The sequence below is a fragment of the Triturus cristatus genome, chromosome 2_1 (genome assembly GCF_964204655.1).
Source record: "Triturus cristatus chromosome 2_1, aTriCri1.1, whole genome shotgun sequence".
In the NCBI taxonomy this organism is placed as follows: domain Eukaryota; kingdom Metazoa; phylum Chordata; class Amphibia; order Caudata; family Salamandridae; genus Triturus; species Triturus cristatus.
The window spans coordinates 333,826,829-333,848,401 of NC_140581.1; positions in this window are offsets into that span (position 1 = coordinate 333,826,829).

Consider the following 21,573-nt stretch of genomic DNA (forward strand, 5'->3'; position numbering starts at 1 on the left):
TAAAATCAAAGTGGACAAGCAGGGATCCAGAATTGTGATTAGTTTAAAAATACCTTCAGGTATACCCAAAGATTTTTCTTTATTTTTAGGATACGTGGGGTACGGATAAAATCGCAAAATTATGGGGTTCTATTGAATATAATTATTAAATTGTACCCTCTGTGCCAACATGTATCGGCCCACTTCAAGAGCCCAATCGGGTTCTGGGGCCTTCATCAGGGCTATATTATTTTTGTCGCGAGTGTGCGTGGTATACGTGCACAGAAGAGTAGAGATACAAACAATATAGCCCTGACGAAGCCCCCAGTTCAGATTGGGCTCTTGGAGTGGGCCTAAACATGTTGGCACAGAGGGTACAATTGAATCATTATATTCAATAGAACCCCATACTTTTGCAATTTTATCTGTAAACCAGGCACCCTAAAAACAAAGAAAAATCTTTGGGCATACCTGGAGGTATTTTTAAAATAATCACTCTTCTGGATCCCCGATTGTCCAGTTTAACTTTATCTAAGGACTCCCATTCCATCTATGGTTGAGTATGCCCTGGTGGTACCATCTCACCAGGGGGTTGATAGGTGCCAATGATGAAGCATGTCACGATAAGTGTGTGAGGCGTCTAATCCAATATCTTTGGATAGTGCAGAAGTTGTGAAATAATATCCTGAAATAGAGGGGATCTTCCTTTCCCTTCAAGTGATTTCCTTTAACAATATCAGTTGCTCCTATGTGCGAGAATTGGATAAGTTTGACAAATTATACTGAAAAACAACTCAATAGTATGGTGCAGAATGGTACATTCAATTCCATACTTTCAGATTCATACAGGTGGTTATTGTGGCCACTAGACACAAACTGTTGTCATGCTCATTTTCTTAATTCCACACATGGGTTTAAATCAAGGAGACCTGACCACCAATATTCTAATTCACAACATTCAGTTATTGTTACCACTTATTCTGTGTAGAAATGTTGTCAACAATGGTTGGAACATTCCACATTGTCTGCAGTAAAACAACTTCTATCTCTCCTATCTGAAGACACAGACTTGTCAGACTTTTTATTAGGTCAGAAATCTCCATGTTCTAAAAGATTTATTTATGCTATCTATAACAAAATTTGCAAATGATCCCAAATGAAAGCTACAGCATGATTAAGACAAATTGATCAGGACAACTTGGATAAAGTGCTTGCGGATGTTGATAATAGTATTAACCCGCTGTCTTCTCACATTTAAAATTTGAGTAACATTATGTCGTCTGTTATTGCACAGTGATATGTCAACATTTTATCATGTGCAAAGTCAGCTGAAATCTATAATGCCGTTAAGCTGGACACTTCAAAGCTTTAAGAATGGGCATGTACCATGGTGTTATTTGAATTCTAGTACATTCTTTTTGCCTTTTATTTGAAATGCAAACAAAAACTGATGGCAGTGGAAGATGCAACCTATATAATGCTGCATTTGGAGAAGTTAGAACAACTCCCATTTACCTTAGCCGAAACATCTTCGGTTGTCAGGTCAATTACCGGTGTAATATCTTTACTAAGTCTGGGCGATGAACTCAGCTCTGCTCACGGAGTTTGCAGAGTTTTCCGCACTCCGCGTTACGTGGAGCTCGTGGTGTTCCGGAAAACTTTTTTTTTCCTCGCTCGCGTTCATCAACGTCAAGTTGGCGATCTCGAGCAAGGAAAATCCACCTCCCGGCGAGAGTTTTCCTTGTTCGAGATCGTCAACATCAAGTTGGCGAGCGTGAGCGTGGAAAATCAACCTACCTGCGAGATTTCTCAATGCAGGTGGTCAGTTTTCTCATTGCGAGTGGTCACATATGCTTGCGCCTGCTCGCGTTGAGAAACTGTCTGTTCGCGTTGAGAAAGCTGCTGCTCGAGTAAAAATCTACTCGAGCGGCAGTGTGGAAGCAGCACCCACTTGCGCTGCTGATTGCACAGTACAGACAAGCACCTGGCAGTGAAAATCACCAAGAATGGCATTTATCTAACTCACTCCGCTGCTTGCAGAGCTGCATGTAGCGCAGCAGAGGTTTTTTTTTTGCACTTTGCGGAGTTCCACGTAGCCGAACTCCGCGAACTCCACCCAGGCTTAATCTTTACCTATTTCGACATTTCAATTCACAGCTTGCATGAAACATTTTCCTGTCGGTAGATATGAACCTCTAGAGGCAGCTTTATTCATGAATTTTGGTCGCTTCCCTTTTTCTATGATTGTGAACATGCCCGAAAGAAGTATTCCTTACTGGAAAAAAATGGGACTCTTCGGTCGGGCACTCACACGTTTGCAAACACATCACTGTGCAAAACACATGTAGTGCTTCTGTAGCGAATTTGGCCTGCTTTTTAAAATGAATACCAGCTCCGGCAATACATTCACTTTTCACTGTCCTTTCCAATGGTAGTTGTTTAATGCTTAATGATCATCACTGTTGTGGAATGCGTGTAGCAATTCCAAATATTTTATCAATTTCTCAAACCGTCACATGTTGTAATAATGTCCTGTTGCCCCCTCACAAGGAGATGTTAAGAGCCCACTATGGCTTTCCAGTCCACCTTTGAAGGCAGACTTTAAAAAGCTAAGTAGACTCAAAGCACTATTGTTTAAAAAAGAAGTAGCTCTCCCATCTGTCCGCAAGACCTTTGAGCTACAGGTTGCCAGAACATCCAGTGAGATACAGGCAGTGAGATACAGGCACTGTTAAACACTAAGGGGCAGATTTACAAGCCCCTTGCGCCTCATTTACGCCGCTGTTGCGTCACTTTTGTGACACAGCGGCGGAGCAAATCCTGCGCCATGTTGGGGGTACTCACAACGTGACGCTTCTGGGAGATGCGTCATGTTGTAAAGCCCTGCGCCACATGTAGGCGTTCCTGCGTAAGGGGGGGGCGTTCCTGCACAGCAACACCTCCTAAAAGTGGCTGAGTGAAATCTACAAGTCACTTTTATGCCCATGCTGTGTCAAAACCTCGCGTCTGCCTAAAGCAGGCGTAAGGATTGACGCAGCATTAACAAGATAGGGCCCCCCAGACCATTGCTGGAGCTGTGTTGCGCTTGCGACGCAACTCCAGCAATGCGCCACTTTTACGGCACAGATGCGTCACGCATCTGTGCCGTTTTTGCCCCATGGTGCGCTGCATTGTAAATGCGCCGCATCCATGGTGGCGGAGCTGTGGCGCACAATAACTGGCGCATCCCTGCTGATATGCAGGGATGCACCAGTTATTGTAAATATGCCCCTAAGTTTTAACACATCTAGCACTGCTGGTCTTGCGCATTTTTTAAAAAGATTATAAGCTTTGGTTTGGTCTCTTCATTCCAAAAATGTTTTGGAGTAATACCATCTTTCATTCATTCTCTGTTCTCTAGTTTGTTTGGATTATTTGCACTGCTGTTATTCCTCTTTTGTGGCATTTTGGTTCTATTTTTACTTCTCCGCCATGGATGTTCTGTTTGCAAGCCCCCTGGTACTACCACCACCCCAGCAGTGTTGTGAGCATATGCTACAATACTTCCCAATCTTATTCCTTCAAGAACTAGACCTTGATTGGTCGATAACATTCCGACCTGCCTGGTTTACCTGCAAGCAACCTGTGATCCACTGCCTCTGGTGCCCTTTTGAATGGGCACTAGAAATTTGCCTGGGTTTGAAGACACCTGTGCCATGGACATGGAACTGATGAATCCTTTTTGACCCATTTTGAGAGTTGTCCCTTGGGTTTGCGGCTTCTCTAATATGCGAGGTATGAGTCACTCCTTTTTGAGAAGGTGCGTGCAACAGTACATGGATTACTAAATACTGTTTTTTCTAACACAGATGTAGGTTACCCAGTAACTGTCTAAACAGACCGAGGATCATGTTTGTTCTCTGGAACTTGCAACCTGGGCTGTCAACCAATCATCTTCTGCAGAGACCAACTCCTTTTTGGAGTCCCTGCCCTTTAAATTTGTGAGTGACATCATGGATTTCTCCAACGCATCATCATTTTTTCTAAATTGTCATTTCAATTTTTTATACAATTATATTTTTTTAGATTCTGCTTAGTAAACATACTTTGAGTTTGCTTATCTTGTGATTGCATTAATGTTACTTAGTTATTTTTCATGCTATTGATCTGACAAAAGCGAGGGTGTTGTGTGTTTTCTATACAGCCATTGTCGTTTTCTCCATATTTGCTTAATTCTGCACATTGTAGGCTGTTTTTGCTTTTCACATGTTTCCAATATCACATTTCATTTGTGTGCCACATTGCCTTTTCACATATAGTCAGAAAATGTTTTTGTATTTTGTTCTTTTCCTGGGATTTAGTCAGAACTGACTAGGCAAGGTCAAGCAACATTGCTCCTAGTTTTTCTCTGTGGTCAGACACTAGCATCTAGACATATTAAGAGAGATGCAGCTGCTGTTTTTGTACACACATATTTTGTCATATAACCCGGGATGTGTCATTCTAAAAACACAGAGCAGAGACTTGCAGACAGAGCAAAGATCTTGAGACGAGAAAGCTGCATCAACAGAGATGTATAACAACTATCTAGGAAATCTAAGGTATGGGGTCCGTCACTAAGCCCAGAGATCAATAATCTATAATAACTTAGCTTTTGTAGTGAGGGTGGGTTTAGGCAAATCTGTCAGATAATATGACAGGGATTTATATTGTATATGGTCTACAAATAATGCTAATGACATTACTGACCTGTATTTGTTTACTAGTTGTGGCACAATTATTGCATATTAGAGCACACTAGTTTAAATAATTATTGTAAACTTCCTTGTGTCTCTTTTCTATTTATTGTGTACAAGTACGAGTGAGAGAACAGAAGGGGGTGACCTGCTACCATGATCCCTGAGAGGGTCAGGAGTATCGAGTTATGGGGTGCCAAATCACGTGTCTCTCTGGAAGGGTTAGGAGGGCAAGTGAGGCAGTATAAGCTAATTGGATTCGGGCCCATGGATACTGATGCGGTATGGGGACTCAGTTTTATGGTCCCAAGCATAGTTCTATTCCTGACCAGATTCCCTGCAACAAGGCCAGTGGACAGTAGGATGAAGACTGAACATCTAGAAGAGGGCTTCACTTGTGGGAGATGAGACTGGCATCCTGACCGGGCCAAGTGTGCTTACGATGAGAGATACTCTTCTTACTGGTTTGTCACTTTTGGATGCCTCATGGTGGTCGTCCCCTTCATTGTGGACAGCAAGGACAGAAACACATTCTACCTACTTGGGGAGACAAAGTGACTCTCTCCTCTTTTTTCACAAGAGTTAATCTTTGGAACTCTCTCTTTAAAGGTCCCCTTCCCTGTTTCTCCTTCTATGGCCCTAGGGGGGATCCAAGATGGTAGATGATTCAATGCTGTGGATTAGCTAGAGGTTTCACTCTATTTACAGATGTTTTCCTTGTCAGAAAAGTGAAGGGCTCCTATGGCCCCGGGGATACACTCAGTTGCTTCCCCTTTATGCTATAACACAAAATGTACTCTTTTCTTATACTGTTTATTTTCTTGTTGTTTATTATTGTTCATATGTTGCACTGGTCACAGGTGGGGAATTGACCCCCTGTTTATTACACTCTACGTTACACTAAACGCAGTGCAAGGGCTCTCTCACAGACGTATTACTCCACAAACATACACTAATACGTCCCTTAATATTCTAATGCTTAATGCACTAGACCTAAACTCACTGCTGAAATGCAAAACACTTTTGAAATGATTGTATTTTGAAGAGATCGATATCACCTTCCTGGAGGACACTCACCTGAAGCGGGAGGATGTTTCCAGACTTTATTCCCAATTGTACCCCTTATAATTTCACTCAGCTGGCCCAACGAAAACTCATGGTGTGGCCATTTTGCTACCCATATGTTATGTTACATTATGTTACCTGGATTTATAGAGCGCATTACTGCCCAAAGGTGTCTAAGTACTGTCAGTTCCGGCTGCAAGTATCAGAGGCCAGGTCCTGAATTGCCAGGTTTTCACAGCTTTTCTAAAAGAGAAAAGACTCGGTGCTGTTTTTATGCAGAGGGGAAAGTATATTCCATGTGTTGGATGCTTCAAGTACATGCTTTTTCCACCCCATCGTACTTGTTTAAATCTAGGCAGTACTAATAGTTTTGTGTTTGCTGAGCGAAGATTTCTGGTAGGGAGATACTGTTTGAAGCTCTGATTCAAAAAGTCAGGACAAAGTCCCGGACGGCACTTACCGCACCAGACGCCATCAGGCCTCACGGCTTGCACGGGGATCTCGGGTGCGAGGTCCCTCGGAATGCAGCGCTGAGCAAAGCGCGGCTGTGGAGTCCCCCTGACGTCGTGCCCAGGGAGTGATCCGGACACCAGCGGCGCGTCCCTCGCTAGGTGACATCTGCCCTGTGGCGTGGGTCTGGGCTGGGCCGTGTCTGCTTTCGGCGGGTTTGGAGCACCGGCGGCGATCACAGGGCACTGAACGGCCCGCAAGAGTTGCACGCAAAGAACGCGGGCGACGGGAGTCCTCACCCGCGGTGGAGACGTGCGGCTCATAGAGACATCGTCAGTGTTGGGGGCTCTCGGCGGAGCTCGATGCGCCAACTACAGGCTGCCCTGCGACCTCAAAGCAGCCCTCCGCGCCCCCCATCTCATCTCATCATCAGGAAACCACAAATGAGAAAAGGGGTTGCCGGAGCTCTACCTGATCTGGTGCTACCTCGCCCACGCCTCCTAAGTCGACCCTGATCCGTGGATATGATGAATCCTACCAGTCCCAATTGTGAGTAGAAATTCCTACAACCTATTAGATGCGATCACTGATCTAGACTCCACATAGAGACTGTGATGCAGAGAAGGTACAATCCCTTTGAAGCGGTTAAATTGCAGAGGGAAGCCATCTTATTGTGAACCAATACCCCTCTCACTCTTCAGCTTTAAAATGGCTGATCTCCTAAAATCTACTGATTAAAAAATAAATAAATAACTAGACGGTAAACCTATTGACTACCTATGAAGGACTCTTCCAACTCTGGCAGCCATCTTGTAACGGCTACCATAATCAGCAACCATATCACAACAGCACCATCCATAACAGCGGACATCTTATAACGGTTCATACTTAAAAGACAGCCATCGTAGAACGGCTAAACCTCTATCAGCACCTAAAACAGCACACATGTTCTAGTAGCTCCCAACTAATACAGCGGCCATCTTGGAACGGCTATATCTATTACTATCAGCACGAAAAAAGGTCCCATTTCATAATGGCTCCAAACTAACTCGGTAGCCATCTTGCAACGGCTAATGTATATATATTCTTAATCTGCGACAAGATCTACCCACATTGAAGAACAACTGCGTAAACCCACTAAGATCTGGCAACGACTCTCAAACTATTTTGCACCGTTGCTCCCTCCCTGTCCTCATGGAATCTCACATCATGACTGAACCAAACATGACTCGGGACGGTAACAGCGCTTACTCTATTCATTACCCTCATAATCTGTCTAAAAGTGCCTCTAAAGCCTTTAAACACAATCTTCTCAGAAAAAACCCTGATACCCTATTCCTGGATCCCTCCTTCAATGCCAGAAAAGGCATTATAATCAACAACCTTATATTCTTCACAAGAAAAATAGCCAAATGGCGACTGACCTTTCACAAGCTACTAACCATCCATGTCCATAAAAATATTCCCTACGGTTCCAGATTTACAACGACACCCACGCAGAACCTCAGGGCCACATTGAATATAACGTCCTATAAAAATGGTACTATTCTAATTCAAGCAGCTAACAAGGACCTAGAACTATTCGACAAATACTTCATCACCCTCAAAACACACACCCTCACCACACGCAATGCCTCTCAGATCCTCACTACCCCCACCACCCCTTCTACTCATGAAGATCAGCGTCCCCCCACCCCACCCAAACCTGAGGAAGGAAGCACTACCAACGCTCCATCCCCAACACACATTGCACTAACTCCCTCATCTACCTCATGCAACACCTCTCATCGTCCCCCTCCCTCCTCCCAGATCCAAGGAAAAAAGCAACAATAACCCTCCCTCCTGTTCACGCACTGCGCTGACATCCCCATCCACTTCACGCATGGCGCTGACACCCCTTTCCATGTCATACAATGCTTCTCAGGACCTTACCTCGACCCCTTGCACCCTTTCCTGTCATGAAGAACATCGACCCATGACCGCACCCAGAACCAATGAAAGAAACAACTCTCCCTCCCTAACACGCACTACTATGACACCCTCATCAACTCCACGCAGCGCTAGTCAAGACCTTCCTATTATCCCCTCCATTCTTTACTCTACTGGAAAACTTCAACCCCTTCCCTCACCCAAAACCGATGAAAGAAATAACAACCTGCACCCCTTAGCGCACACTACACTGACGCCCTCGTACATCTCACACAACACTTCTCACTTCCTTACTACTACCCCCACCACCCCTTCTGCTCCAGAAGAAAATCAACTCCTTCCCGCCCCTAGAACCAATGTAAGAAGCGTCAATAACTCTCCCCCCTCAGCTTGCATTGCACTAACACCCTCACCTAGACTTACCATTAGAGCCAACAGCAACACGACTCCTTCAACATCCAACATCCTGTCTCCCTCACCACACCCGCAGATTGATCAAGACTCACTCAAAACCCACTCACACCACACCTCCAGGAACCTACACAACGTTATCTTAGAAATTAGAACCATTCTACAACTTGCAGAAAAATCTCTTACTAAACTTAAGCATCCTCAGAACTCTCTTGAGACAGATGACATCATGATAAAATCTATCCCCCTGCCTCTACTCAATCGACACTGGCGCACACGCAATCTCCCCAACTACTTAACGGACCAGGAAATACAATCACTGCTACTGCTATACGAAAAGCCTTCTTGCCCTAACATAGACAAAGAGGAATACGCTATCCTCCCAATCCCCATAAACCCTTGCAGAACATTCCATCCAATCCATAGAGGAATAAACCGGAATAATCTTCACACTATAACCCCGAACCTCGCTAATCAGGAGCTCACTACTTTAACGAACTCCTCAAACCAAATCTCTTGCCTCCTACTAAACTGCCGTTCAGCCCCTAAACATGCGTCTGACATCGCCGACCTCATCCTGAGCACGAAAAGGGATATAATCATCCTCACAGAAACTTGTCTCAAGGAATCCTCCTCACCTTGTCTAGACCTTCTTGTCCCTCCAGACTACAACATCATTAGATTAGACAGACCATACAAAACAGGCGGAGGCCTAGCCTGCATACATCGATCTGACATCATAGTCACAAAATTTCAAGCGGAACTCCTAGACACCTGTGAATACCTTGGGATTTCCGTGAAATCATCAAGTAACCACTCCCTCAAACTACACATTCTCTACCACCCTCCAGGTCTAAACACAACTTTCACAGAACAGCTTATGGAAATCATCACTACTAACTCGTCCCCTCACTCCACTGACATATTCCTTGGCGACTTCAATCTGCACTGGGAGAACCCACTCGACAAGCAGGTTATCGCCCTTAAAACCTTCCTGGCAGACAATTCCATGACTCAAGCTATCACAAAGCCTACTCACACAAAGGGCGCTACCCTCGACTGGCTCATTTCTTTACAAAACACAATTGAATCGATCTCAATTACCCCTTGTGACTGGTCAGACCATCACATTATCACCTTCCAAATCCCATTCACTAACAAGAAAACTCCCTCGCAACAAAACAAGCCAAAACAATGGATAAGAGACACAAAGAACATTAACTGGAACAACCTTGCCTCCCAATGTGAGAAGGCCCTTACCCCCCCTAATGACATGGCAGACGTCAATGCCCTCACTGCCCTTTATAACTACATGATGACCAAGGTTTTCGACCAAGCCGGTCCGCCAAAACTCAAAAGAATTCCAGGCAAGGACAAAAACCCATGGTTCAGCGGAGCCCTGAACGATGAGAGACGCAAACTCAGAACAACAGAACGTAAATGGAGGCAACATCCTTCCCCCCTCCATCTTAAACTACTTCGAAAAGCCAGAAAATCATATAATAAAAGCATTCTACAATCAAAAAAAGACTTCTTCAAATCAGAACTAGAGAATGCCAAAAATAAACCAAAAAACTCTTCGAAAGTTTGAAACAACAATCGAACAAACTTGACAAATCATCAACCGTTACAACGACTTCACAGCTAAATAGTGAAGAATTCTCCTCATTCTTCACAACAAAAACAAATTCCCTCCAACTTGAACTTAGATCGGCGGCTATCAACTTAGCCACCCCAATGATCACCCAAGCCACTAACCAGACTCAGTATAAGCTAAGTCTTCCCAAAAACAACTCTCACTGGTCTACCTTCAAACTTTACGAGCTCAAGGACATCACAAACATTATAGAGACTACCAAACACAATAACCACTTCAATAACCCTGTCCCAGCTAATTGCTTACTTCACCTCTACCATATCATCTCTCCTCTCTGGACAAAAATCATCAATGCCTCACTAACACAAGGTCACATCCCAGACTGCCTAAAAACTGGTCAAGTCACCCCTATCCTAAAAAAAACGACAGCCTACACCTCCGACCCCAACAACTTCCGACCTATAACCAACATCCCCATGCTAGCTAAGGTCTTGGAAAAATGTGTTCAGCAACAACTAAATCAACACATCGCAAACTTCAATCTATTAAACATCCACCAATCGGGTTTCAGACCTGGCCACAGCACACAAACTGCCATCCTACATATAGTAGACAACGCCCTCTTGGCTCTTGACCGCAATGAAACCTGCCTACTAGTTCTGCTTGACCTCTCATCAGCCTTCAATACTGTCAATCACGAAAAACTTTTAACCCCTTCTGTGCCACGCCCTTTCCCCGTCCTGTGCCGGGCGTTACATTAGTGGGCAGGTTTTATGACGAGATAGTCTCGTCATGGGCACAGCGCGACCGTGCTCCATGACTAGACTATCTCGTCATGGGCACAGAAGAGGTTAAGAAGACTAGAAAGCAGGATGTCAGTCCTTAGTTGGTTCAAATCCTTTCTGGAAAACAGAACGCAATCGTTCATGACCAACAAGATTCTCTCTCTCTCCTCACCTAACCTACTGGGAGTTCCACAAGGCTCTACCCTATCCCCCACACTATTCAACCTATATGTCGAACCACTTAACGACCTACTTCAGCAGGCAAACATCTCCCACCATATGTACGCGGACGACACCCAACTCTACATTAAGATCACCTCCATGGAAGAGATAATGACAATGAATCTTGCTCTTGAAAAAACCGTCCAGTGGTTAACAACCAACTTCCTCAAGCTAAACTCACAAAAAACGTAATTTCCTTTAATCTCACCACCTAATAACTCCCAGGACATAAAGGAGTGGACCAAAATGATCACTGCTTTGAACTGCACACCAACGTTGGTGGATTCCACAATATCACTTGGAATCACACTGGATAAGAACCTCAACATGCAAGCTCATATCAACTCGATGGCTAAAAATGCCCGCTTTCACCTCAGCTACCTCAGAAAAATGAAGCCATTCATCGAGAATCCAGACCTCAAAACGTCAGTTCAATCTTTAGTCATATCGAGGCTGGAATATGGATGCACTACCCTCTCAGGGCTTCCCAAAATCTCTACCGCCCCACTAAAAGCCTGCCTTAACGCCGCAGCTAGACTCATAACTGGATCTAGGAAATTTGACCACATATCGCCACACCTAAAGGCTCTCAACTGGCTACCCTATGATGCTCGTATTCAACTAAAGATGGCTTGCATCACACACAAGGCGTTACACCACAACACCCCCCAATACCTAGGCCAAAAACTTACTCTATCGGGAGGAAACAGACACTAGGAGTGCAGATAATCTACTCCTGAAACCCTCACGTTTCAACAAGACCAAAACCTCCAACAGAGCTTTTTCTGGTGCAGCGCCAAGAATTTGGAAGTCACTTCTGCCATCCATCAGAAAAATCACCTCGAGACCCCTCTTCAAAAAGGAAGCAAAATCATTCTTGATGAGCAAACTCCTCCCCTAAAGTCTGCACAACACCATGCCAGCTTATATCCTCTAACTTGACTATAATGATCTTGACGATCTCTGTTATACTATGCTGTTACTTCGTATTCGTTGGTCTTATTTTTATGTATGCTATGTTGATACTAATTGCGTTACTTGTACCCTGATAACCATGTAAAGCGCTCTGTTACCCTACTCTGGGTCTGGTTCGCGCTATATAAAACTCTAAAAATAAATAAATAAAAATAAATAAAGATCATAAAAAGCCTTGTAAGGTAGTCAAAGTACCTTAAAGGTGATTCTTTGTCTGATAGGAAGCCAATGTAAATTTTTCAATTCCTGAGACACTGAGTATAATTTAAGAATTTTCAACAATAGTCAGGCCTCAGTGTTTTGGAGGACTTGAAAATGTATTTATATTGTACTTGTGAGTGGTCAGAAACAAGCTATTACAATAGTCTATTTTGGACAGGATCGGAGAAGTGATTAACGTCTTCTGCAGATTAGCAGGCATAAAAGGAAAATCTTTCTTAATTATTCTCAAAGTGTTAAAAGTGGATGAAGTAAGTTTATTTATGTGATCAGTAAAGTTGAGTTTATTGTCAATGATCACCCCCACGTTACGAGCCTTTTCCACTGGAATGGGAATAGGGTCCATGATAACTGGCCAGGCTGATGTGCTCCAAAAGGACAGTTGTGGTCCAAAGACTAAGACTTCTGTTTTTCCGGCATTTAACTTGAAGCAGTTATTGTCCATCCATCCATGGAGAGCTAACATGCAATCATGAAATTTATTTTCTGTGTCTAGAATATTGTCTACATATGGATAAAGAAGGTCACTTTCTGATTCCACAGCACAATCAGGTCACGCCAGTCTATTCGAGATACTAGCCGAGCTGACAGAAGGTACTTTACCCTTGGGGTTAGATTTTAATGTGGTCATTGATCCAGCGATGGATCAATCTCATGTGCGATATGGAATGCTGTATCACCGCTCCCCATTACACAGCATTAGGGATCTTGGACATATAGATGTGTGGAGGGCACACCACCCTCGGGAAAGGGACTTTACATTGCTTTCAATGTACACAGGCCCTCTTTTAGGATTGATAGGATTTACACACAAAAATACATATAGGATGGTTACCCTAGTGTCATGTAGGAACATAGGTCCTATCTGATCATGCCCCGGTACTTCTCCACTATGATATGGCAACTATTGTGCCTCCCATTAAATAATGGCACATGAACGAGGTGGTGCTCATGGGCCCTCTGGTCCAAGAGGTGATACGAGAAACGGTTGCTCACTACTGTCAGGAGAATGATGAGACTTCCACATATTTTTTGACTGGATGGAATGCCACTAAAACCGTAGTGCAAGGTGAGCTGCTATCTCAAACAACACCCTTCCTTTAGAAGGAGCAGGAAACACAAAGAAGCATTAGAGAAACAAATAGTCTCCCTGAAATCAAAACATCAAAATACAGACTCACTAAAAGTCTCTAGGGAGCTTCAAAAACCAAGGGGAAACTGGAACATATTTTACTAGGGGAAACTGCTAGGAAAATACTGCATACTAAGCAACAATATTATGAGAAAGAGGATAAGGCAGACAGACTTCTGGCGTAAAAAATAAAACCACACCAAAACAGGAACAATATCCACAAAAAATTTCAGGGGCAGACAAGTACCAGCAGGCGATATTCGTAAAGGGTTTCATGACTATTTATGGATGCTCTATGCCACAGAGCCCATGCATGACTCGGAACACACAGGCTATGTACAGGAAATAACATTTAATCCTATTCCCCTGCCTCTGCTGGAGGTTCTCGAATGCTTAACAGCACACTAGGAAGTCTTGGCGGCGACAAAGGCACTTTCAATTAATAAGGGCCCTATGCCTTCACTGCTGCCTTCTATAAAACATTTCAGAACCTGCTAGCAGAACCACTCGCCTAGCTTTTTAATTCTTTTGATGATACAGGAGAAATAACTCAATCCATGATGGAATCTTTAATCCTTGAACCTAAAATGAAGATTCAGAGTTCTGTTGATGTTATAGGCCCATAGCCTTATTAAATATAGATGCCAAACTCTATACCAAAATACTTCTCACTTGGCTAAAGAGGATTTGATCACTGATTATTCAACCAGCACAGTCTAGTTTTATTATCAGATGACAGGCATGAGATAATATATGATGGGCCCTAAATATAAGTCAGATAGTTACAAGCTCGAACACCCAGATGAGTCTCCTCTCTTTCAATGCTGACAAAGCATCCGATCAATTGGATTGACAATACAAGGTCAAGCTTCTGGACAAAACGGCCTTTGGAGTGCGTATACAAGGTTGTTAGAAGCCTGTTATGTCCCTGGAGCTTCAGATCAGGAGGCCAGCCAACTAGCTTTTGAAGTCACTCTGGCATCTTGGTTCAAGAGATGAAGGTCCGGGGGCGTGGCTACGCGCTTGAACGTGATGGCCGCGTAGTAGATCGGCTCCCGCTTCTTCGCCCAATTTTCATCTATCCTGAGTTATAAATCCGTACACCAGAGCTAAGACACCCACGAGGAAACGCTCCTTGACCCACCTGACACCAGGGGCAGGTTCGAACACTCGACCGCTATGGAGAAATGGACATCCGGAGGTGCAGCCTAATCAGTATCGGAAGCTGGGACTTGCCGTCAATGGCACGGCCGCGTCCGGGCGAAAGACGGAGGAGCTCGCGCAACCAGTCCTGCAGCCAACGAGGGAATTCAGTGATGTGGTGGTGGGTGGCGCGTGGTGGGCTGTGGCCCCCCCGCTGCCTTCAATCACCTGGATCGGGGGGAGCAACCCACACCAGCTCACCCCTTTCCCGCCGCTCGGAGCTGTCACTAGAATTGATAGCGCCATTGTGGGGGCACGAAGACATAAGAGCAGAGGGGAGGTTCACCAGTTTGCTATACGAGCCCTATACCACCGAGACCTGAAACACGCAATCGGAGAGTCCTGAGTAGGCCTGGGCCAAAATTCCGTTCCGTTCGCGGAAATTGCGATATTTTGGCATCTTCGCGTTCCGCGGAAAGCGCGAAAATGTCAAAATTTCCGCATTCCGCAGCTTAGCGATAATTTGTTTCTTGCTCGCGCTGTAAAAAAAATACATTCTCGCGTTCGCGCGATCGCCTTACCTGAATCCCCGCGTTCGCCGACAAGTTTTCCCGACCCGGTCGCGTTCTCCACGAGATGTTGGATTGTTGGTAGCCATTTTGCGCTGTCTCGCGACAGTTCGCGACTGCATTAACGTCATTTGTCGAGCGATCACGTCATTTGTCGCGCGATCAAGTCTTTCTTCTCGCGATCATGCACCGTGCGAGTATGAGAAGATTGAGATCTCTAACACGTCATTCTATATCGCGAGCCAGAGGATGAGGACGCGGGCACGTCTAATTGAACGCGAACAGGAGAAAGAGACCCCGAACACGTCATATCCAACGCGACAGGGACAAAGAAGAGAACGCGATCATGTCGTTTTCGACACGCCGGCGGAAGTAATGTGAAGCTCGAGAACTCAACAACGTAAAATTTTCAATTTGGAGAGGAATATCAGCTCTAGCAGCATGAAACCTTCTGCAAATGTTGATTTTGGATGAAAACAACTCCTTACATTTACATTTGGCTTTCCTTTTTTGTGCAAGGAGTCATTTTTTTAAAAGGTGGAGAGAGGGAGGAAGTGACACAGAATCTCCAACTTCCTGTTCCTGTCCAGCAGGCTCCTCCCAGTGCTTTGTCCATCTCCTGCTCATTCTGCCTTTGGATTTGGAGCTGGAAATATCCCTCTTTTTGTCTGCTGCATCATTGCAATTGGATTTGAGGATTTTTTTAATAGGATATTTTACAAGTAAGTGGTGTTGTGTTTGTTTGATTGTGGGCATTGCAGTTGTTGTAACTACAATTTATTTTTGATAATTAATTATCATCATTCCTTTTTTTTTTTTTTTAATTTTGTGGGTAGTAGTAGTAGTAGGCCCGAGCTAGCCATGGGCATGGCCTCATGGGTGTGTGTGTGCATGATGAAGCAACTGTTCCTTTTGTTGTTTTTTTAATGTATTTCATTTTCAAGCACATTTAGGGCATGGATGGCATTGGATTGAGTTGGGGAAGTGTGCTTTTTGGGGGTGGCCTTTGTGATGTTGTTGGGCCTGGCCATGTGGCTGGTGGCCATTTTGAAGCCTAGGCCTGCAAGCTTGCCTGGCCTTGTCTGCCAACAGGCCTGCTTTTTCATCCACTAGGATCAGAGCAGGTAGCCACAGCTTTATTAATCAAGTGTTTTCTGAGTGATCTGTTGAATTTAGACATCATTTAGGGCATGGATGGCATTGGATTGAGTTGGCGAAGTGTGTTTTTTGGGGTGGCCTTTGTGATGTTGTTGGGCCTGGCCATGTGGCTGGTGGCCATTTTAAAGCCTAGGCCTGCAAGCTTGCCTGGCCTTGTCTGCCAACAGGCCTGCTTTTTCATCCACTAGGATCAGAGCAGGTAGCCACAGCTTTATTAATCAAGTGTTTTCTGTGTGATCTGTTGAATTTAGACATCATTTAGGGCATGGATGGCATTGGATTGAGTTGGGGAAGTGTGTTTTTTGGGGTGGCCTTTGTGATGTTGTTGGGCCTGGCCATGTGGCTGGTGGCCATTTTGAAGCCTAGGCCTGCAAGCTTGCCTGGCCTTGTCTGCCAACAGGCCTGCTTTTTTATCCACTAGGATCAGAGCAGGTAGCCACAGCTTTATTAATCAAGTGTTTTCTGAGTGATCTGTTGAATTTAGACATCATTTAGGGCATGGATGGCATTGGATTGAGTTGGGGAAGTGTGTTTTTTGGGGTGGCCTTTGTGATGTTGTTGGGCCTGGCCATGTGGCTGGTGGCCATTTTGAAGCCTAGGCCTGCAAGCTTGCCTGGCCTTGTCTGCCAACAGGCCTGCTTTTTCATCCACTAGGATCAGAGCAAGTAGCCACAGCTTTATTAATCAAGTGTTTTCTGTGTGATCTGTTGAATTTAGACATCATTTAGGGCATGGATGGCATTGGATTGAGTTGGGGAAGTGTGTTTTTTGGGGTGGCCTTTGTGATGTTGTTGTGCCTGGCCATGTGGCTGGTGGCCATTTTGAAGCCTAGGCCTGCAAGCTTGCCTGGCCTTGTCTGCCAACAGGCCTGCTTTTTCATCCACTAGGATCAGAGCAGGTAGCCACAACTTTATTAATCAAGTGTTTTCTGTGTGATCTGTTGAATTTAGACATCATTTAGGGCATGGATGGCATTGGATTGAGTTGGGGAAGTGTGTTTTTTGGGGTGGCCTTTGTGATGTTGTTGGGCCTGGCCATGTGGCTGGTGGCCATTTTGAAGCCTAGGCCTGCAAGCTTGCCTGGCCTTGTCTGCCAACAGGCCTGTTTTTTCATCCACTAGGATCAGAGCAGGTAGCCACAGCTTTATTAATCTTGTGTTTTCTGTGTGATCTGTTGAATTTAGACATCATTTAGGGCATGGATGGCATTGGATTGAGTTGGGGAAGTGTGCTTTTTGGGGGTGGCCTTTGTGATGTTGTTGGGCCTGGCCATGTGGCTGGTGGCCATTTTGAAGCCTAGGCCTGCAAGCTTGCCTGGCCTTGTCTGCCAACAGGCCTGCTTTTTCATCCACTAGGATCAGAGCAGGTAGCCACAGCTTTATTAATCAAGTGTTTTCTGAGTGATCGATTGAATTTAGACATCATTTAGGGCATGGATGGCATTGGATTGAGTCAGGGAAGTGTGTTTTTTGGGGTGGCCTTTGTGATGTTGTTGGGCCTGGCCATGTGGCTGGTGGCCATTTTGAAGCCTAGGCCTGCAAGCTTCCCTGGCCTTGTCTGCCAACAGGCCTGCTTTTTCATCCACTAGGATCAGAGCAGGTAGCCACAGCTTTATTAATCAAGTGTTTTCTGTGTGATCTGTTGAATTTAGACATCATTTAGGGCATGGATGGCATTGGATTGAGTTGGGGAAGTGTGTTTTTTGGGGTGGCCTTTGTGATGTTGTTGGGCCTGGCCATGTGGCTGGTGGCCATTTTGAAGCCTAGGCCTGCAAGCTTGCCTGGCCTTGTCTGCCAACAGGCCTGCTTTTTCATCCACTAGGATCAGAGCAGGTAGCCACAGCTTTATTAATCAAGTGTTTTCTGAGTGATCTGTTGAATTTAGACATCATTTAGGGCATGGATGGCATTGGATTGAGTTGGGGAAGTGTGTTTTTGTGGTGGCTTTCTGATGTTGTTGGGCCTGGCCATGTGGCTGGTGGCCATTTTGAAGCCTAGGCCTGCAAGCTTGCCTGGCCTTGTCTGCCAACAGGCCTGCTTTTTCATCCACTAGGATCAGAGCAGGTAGCCACAGCTTTATTAATCTTGTGTTTTCTGTGCGATCTGTTGAATTTAGACATCATTTAGGGCATGGATGGCATTGGATTGAGTTGGGGAAGTGTGTTTTTTGGGGGTGGCCTTTGTGATGTTGTTGGGCCTGGCCATGTGGCTGGTGGCCATTTTGAAGCCTAGGCCTGCAAGCTTGCCTGGCCTTGTCTGCCAACAGGCCTGCTTTTTCATCCACTAGGATCAGAGCAGGTAGCCACAGCTTTATTAATCCAGTGTTTTCTGAGTGATCGATTGAATTTAGACATCATTTAGGGCATCGATGGCATTGGATTGAGTTAGGGAAGTGTGTTTTTTGGGGTGGCCTTTGTGATGTTGTTGGGCCTGGCCATGTGGCTGGTGGCCATTTTGAAGAATAGGCCTGCAAGCTTGCCTGGCCTTGTCTGCCAACAGGCCTGCTTTTTCATCCACTAGGATCAGAGCAGGTAGCCACAGCTTTATTAATCAAGTGTTTTCTGTGTGATCTGTTGAATTTAGACATCATTTAGGGCATGGATGGCATTGGATTGAGTTGGGGAAGTGTGTTTTTTGGGGTGGCCTTTGTGATGTTGTTGGGCCTGGCCATGTGGCTGGTGGCCATTTTGAAGCCTAGGCCTGCAAGCTTGCCTGGCCTTGTCTGCCAACAGGCCTGCTTTTTCATCCACTATGATCAGAGCAGGTAGCCACAGCTTTATTAACCAAGTGTTTTCTGAGTGATCTGTTGAATTTAGACATCATTTAGGGCATGGATGGCATTGGATTGAGTTGGGGAAGTGTGTTTTTTGGGGTGGCCTTTGTGATGTTGTTGGGCCTGGCCATGTGGCTGACGGCCATTTTGAAGGCTAGGCCTGCAAGCTTGCCTGGCCTTGTCTGCCAACAGGCCTGCTTTTTCATCAACTAGGATCAGAGCAGGTAGCCACAGCTTTATTAATCTTGTGTTTTCTGTGTGATCTGTTGAATTTAGACATCATTTAGGGCATGGATGGCATTGGATTGAGTTGGGGAAGTGTGTTTTTTGGGGGTGGCCTTTGTGATGTTGTTGGGCCTGGCCATGTGGCTGGTGGCCATTTTGAAGCCTAGGCCTGCAAGCTTGCCTGGCCTTGTCTGCCAACAGGCCTGCTTTTTCATCCACTAGGATCAGAGCAGGTAGCCACAGCTTTATTAATCAAGTGTTTTCTGAGTGATCTGTTGGATTTAGACATCATTTAGGGCATGGATGGCATTGGATTGAGTTGGGATAGTGTGTTTTTTGGGGTGGCCTTTGTGATGTTGTTGGGCCTGGCCATGTGGCTGGTGGCCATTTCGAAGCCTAGGCCTGCAAGCTTGCCTGGCCTTGTCTGCCAACAGGCCTGCTTTTTCATCCACTAGGATCAGAGCAGGTAGCCACAGCTTTATTAATCAAGTGTTTTCTGTGTGATCTGTTGAATTTAGACATCATTTAGGGCATGGATGGCATTGGATTGAGTTGGGGAAGTGTGTTTTTTGGGGTGGCCTTTCTGATGTTGGTTGTCTTAAAGACATGCTTTTGTTGTATGTGTTGGTGTGCAATGCATGCACCCTGCAGACCTTTTTGGGGCCTGTGAATGTTCGTATTTCCATTTTGTTGCATTAAAAAGGCAGAGCAGTGTGCTTTAGCATGCATCCTTTACCTGGCTTTTAAAAGCCTTTTGTCAGCTCCTCGTGTTTCCCAGGCCCCCGGCTTGTTTGTGATTTGTGAGTGTCCATGTGGGTGGTGGCCTTTTTTGGTGTTTGGACTGTGAGTTATTAGTGTCCTGCTTTTGCCATAGGCCTGCATGGTTTTCCTAATGGCTATTTGGCTTACTGCTTCCATCCATCCACCCCCTTTGCCAGCAGCATCTCCATGGATGCTGAGATGCTCAAATAATTTAATGGTCCACCCCACTTTCATTACATTTTTTATTTTGGTGGTTATTATTAACTTTCCTATCCTTGCTGAGAGTGTAGTGTGTGGCTGTACACAGTAGTATAACATAGCTCTAGTTAAAAAAAAAGTCATAAATGGATAGACTATCTTTTGTTTGCACTAGTACAGTACTAAGTAACTGAACCACAACAACAAATGCAACATTTCACTGATGTTCTTCTCCTGTCTTATTTGCTTTTAGGTTCACAAAAGACAGAGTAGGAGGTGTCATCAGCATCACCCGGCTACCCGTTGTACTGCCAGCCAGACAGAAGTCCTGCTGCGCATCACGTCCACGTGAGACCAGAACTTGTTGTGCATCTGCATCCTGCCTGACATCTGAAGAAGATGGCCCCAAAGAAAGGTACCAGGTCCAGTACCAAGAAAGTTGCCGGTGAGAAGAAGGAACAGAAAAAGGAAGTGCCATTAACCACGACTGGTGGTGTGCTGGCCAATGTTTTTTTTGGTACCAAAGCGTTGTCCGGGAACCAAGCTGGGAGCAGCACAGCGGTCCAACCCCACCAACCTAGGCCCAAGGGCTTTAGTGTCACAGAGGTAGCCAGTCTACTAACGAGCAGCGATGTTGAAGAAATGTCATTACCGCAAAGTAGTACACAATCAAGTTCAACGCAGGCGCAAACTCAGCAGATCAGTGTCAAGCCGCCGCAACAAGAACAGCAGCAGCCGCCGCAACAAGAACAGCAGCAGCCGCCGCAACAGCCCACCATAGTAGTTTTTGCTCCTGACGAAGGGCATTTCAGGAAATCGAGCTTCCTGCAGACAAAGTGGAGCAAAGTCAAACCACTATTTCAGAAGATCTATTGTCTTCCAGACCACCAGCAAGGAAAAGGAGGCTTAGTCCATCATCTTCTTCTTCAAGCCCCGCTTCTGATGATCGTGATGACACTTGGGTCCCACCAGCTCGGTCTGAGAGTGATATACGCCACAAGACAATGCTTCTGAAAAGGAAGGTCCCAGAAAAACTTAGAGTTATGGAGGTAGATGTAGAAGAGGGGGATGATGATGTTGATGAAGACGAGCCAGTCATTACGCACATTACTCTTGCCCCAAAGGGATTGGAGGCTGACATTCTCACCCTATCCAGAAAGGTTGCTACTGAGCGGGATGTAGCACGGATCTCACCAACACAGGTTACACCACCACTACCTCCAGCTGCCATATTTTCCAAGGCCCGGCAGGGACCTACATCCAGCTCA